This window comes from Sapajus apella, unplaced genomic scaffold (assembly GCF_009761245.1).
Source record: "Sapajus apella isolate SASKATOON/1434 unplaced genomic scaffold, GSC_monkey_1.0 scaffold7310, whole genome shotgun sequence".
NCBI lineage: Eukaryota > Metazoa > Chordata > Mammalia > Primates > Cebidae > Sapajus > Sapajus apella.
In genome coordinates, this window is record NW_022444234.1 from 1 (window position 1) to 3325 (window position 3325).

Consider the following 3325-nt stretch of genomic DNA (forward strand, 5'->3'; position numbering starts at 1 on the left):
AAGGTTTTGGGTTCAAATACAGCAGAAGATGAAGAACAGAGGAATTAAAAGAGAGAACCCCTCCTCAAAGGGTGCCTGGGCCTGTTCCTTGGCAGTTTGGGTGTATTTGCAGTATCGATCTGAAATGCTGTAGCTCCACGGACGGGATGTGTTTTAGGATGCAGTCCTCATCTTCTGCATTAGACACGCCACCTGGGCAGCCTTGGTTTCTGCTCCCCCTCCACTGGCCACCTGCCCTTTCATTGCTTTTAGGGAATAGGAAACAATTTTCAACATTGAAACTTGCCAGGGTTTCTAAGAACCTGTCTGTGGATGGGCTGCCTAAAGATCATTGGGGAAGACTTTTTAAATACAGATTTTCTGTTGCAAGAATTTATAATTCTCTAAATCTACATTAAGGTCTAGAAAGAATGAAGAAGGCCTAAAGAATCTGCACGTATTAAGAGTTTTTCCGAGTTCCCCGACCAGAGAGAAGGAGCGGGCGCACGGGGAGCAGAGGTCGTGGCAGGCAGCGGAGGCACCAGGAGCGGCTGAGCAACCCCGCAGCCCCTTCGGACCCCTCCCCACTCCCAGGCCCGCGGCCCGCACCTATGGCCCCTGCACGCCCAGACAGCTCCCCGGACTCCGTGCCCTGCGGCACCCACCAGTTCTCCGCCGTGGCAGTCTCACCGAGTGGCACCTCCTGCCCACTGCCCTGGCCACAGCCCCGGCGCCCAAGGAAGCAACTGAGGCGACCATGACAGCGGCGGAGGACGCTGCTGAGTGGAAGAGAGCGCAGCCCACCCCCGGGCCTACTTACTAGCCTTGCTGATTGTCTGTTTTTATGAGATTGTCTACTTTTCTAAGAACTTTTGTAAACAAAGAAACTTTTTTAAAAGGATGACTCATTTATGTTTAATCCAAAGAAGAAGGATGTCTGGCAACATGGGGTTTGGGGTTTTGGCTTCGTTTTTAATTCTCTTCGTTGACTTTGGGGCTCGGGTGCCCCAGCTGCTGCGGGCTCCCAAGGACCTTCTGGGCCCCCACATTAATGAGGCAGCCACCTGGCGAGTCTGACAGGGCTGTCAGCGAGGCGCTGCTCCCACCTTTCTCCACGTTGGTGTCTGGCAGGGCGGGAAGGGAGAGGACACTTCGTTAAGCAGGTGCTCCAAATAACCTGATTAACCGCTGGCAGGAGGAGCTCTCCCACATGAAGGACTTCCCCCAATGCGTCCTGGCCACCCCAGGACCTGGTGGCGGCGACCGTGGCCACAGACCTGCCGGAGCCACTGCAGCTTGCGGCGTAGCAACCTGGCCCCCTGTCCCGGAGAGAGACCGAGGAGTTCAGCGATCTCCTGGACCTGGACCTTATCCACTCCAATTCGCTGTCCATCAGCAGTCGGTGGCCGCCACTGTGTCCTTGTTAGCATCAGCGTCTTCCTCGTCGTTCCCGTCGAGGAGCGGCCCTGCCACGCGCCCTCCACCTGCAGCTTCAGCCGTCCGATGCCTGCGGGGGCGACCCAGGCGTGGGGACCACACGGGCGGAGGCCTCCTCCATGGCAGCAAGTCCGCTCCCCCTCCGACGGCTCCTTTCAACCTGGAGGACATCCACGCCGTGAGCCCCTCAGGCGGCTCCGTGGCGGAGCTCCTGCAGCCGCAGTTGAAGCCGGTGTCCATTCCACCGCCACAGCTGCAGCCAACACCGCCAGGTGTTGGGGTGACGGGGAAGTTCGTGCTGAAGGCATCGCTGAGCGCCCCCAGCATCGAGTATGGCAGCCGGTCGTCCTCAGCCTCAGCGAAGACGGCCCTGACAGCAGCCACCTGGTGGTGGTGGTGGTGGCGGCCCCCACAACGTCTGCCTGTGGCGCCTGCACCCCAAGTTCAAGCAGGATGAGTCCCCTTGTGCACCCACTCGGGCGCTGGATCCCTCCCAGCCATGGCCACTGGCGGGCTGCACACGACGTCCTCCTGGGGCAGCAGCTCCCGACCCTGGGACCTGAGGAACTGCTGAGCAGCAGGGACTGTCGTCACCCTGCCCTGCCACTTCCCTGGCTTCCATCCCCACCCGGGGCCTGATTACCCATCCTTCCTGCCTGACCGAGGCAGCCACAAGTCCTGCCGCTCCGTTACCAAGAACTCACGCTGCCCACCCGGTTCCTGCCTGCCGGAGGAGCCCAAGAGAAACAGGGGAAGACAATCATGGCCCAGAAAAGGACCGCCACCCACACTTGTGATTATGCGGGTTATGGCAAAACCTACACAAAGAGTTGCCATCCCAAGGCACACCTGCAAACCCACACAGGTGAGAAACCTTACTGCGGTGACCGCCGCGGCTGTGGATGGAAGTTCGCCTGCTCAGATGAACTGACCAGGCACTACCGTAAACACACTGGGCAACGCCCGTTCCGGTGCCAGAAATGCCACCGAGCATTTTCCAGGTCAGACCACCTCGCCTTACACATGAAGAGGCATTTTTAAATCCCAGACAGTGGATATGACCCACGCTGCCACGGGAGAATTCACGGTTTTTTTGTTTGTTTTTTACCTTTTCACCTGGTCTTCCTGATGAGGGGCAGAGCCCAGCCAGAAAGCACTAAATTCATGGTCAAGTTCCCAGCTGAGTCAACTTGTGAGTGGACGATCAGGAAAAATGAGAAATCCAAAAGACAAAAATCAAAGAATGGATGGCATCTGTGACTGGATCTTCTATCATTCCAATTCTAAATCCGACTTGAATATTCCTGGACTTACAAAATGCCAAGTGGGTAATTACCCCCTTTCTCTAAGCAAGGTGTAAAAAGGAATCAAGCCCCTTCTTCTCTCCAAGAGAATTTCGAGCATTAGCCATCTCTCGGTCACCAGCAATAAAGGACTCCTGATTCTATCTCAGAGTGTGGTGCTTTCCTTACAACTCGCTTGGTTACAATATTAGCAGTGTGAAAACAGACTAACACCGGCAGACATAGGTCTAAGTTAAATGAAAATTGACAGAAGAAGCAATGTCACCTGAACAGTAAGCATAAGGGGGTTGAAAGTGTTATATTGCTACCAGTTATATTACTACCAGTAAAGAAGAGATTTTCAAATAAAATGTATTACCAAAGATTAAAAGAGACATATCATAATAACGAAAGCATGAATCCAACAAAAAGACATGCAATCAGAAATCCGCCCAATAGCTTAACTTCAGAGTTCACAAAAAAATGGACAAAATTACAGAGAGAAATGGAGAATTCTATGAGCATGATAAGATATGTTAAAACTTTAACAATAAATTTAAAAACTGTAGAAAATTCCAACAAAGAAGTAGAAAAACAAAAAGCATTAACCACACAGATTTATGTAT

The 3325-nt window shown here is 53.3% G+C and overlaps 1 pseudogene; it reads left to right on the forward strand.

The window, feature by feature from the left end:
* The first annotated feature begins 961 nt into the window (after positions 1-961).
* LOC116548130 lies at positions 962-2489 on the forward strand (annotated as a pseudogene).
* Positions 2490-3325: the final 836 nt, after the last annotated feature.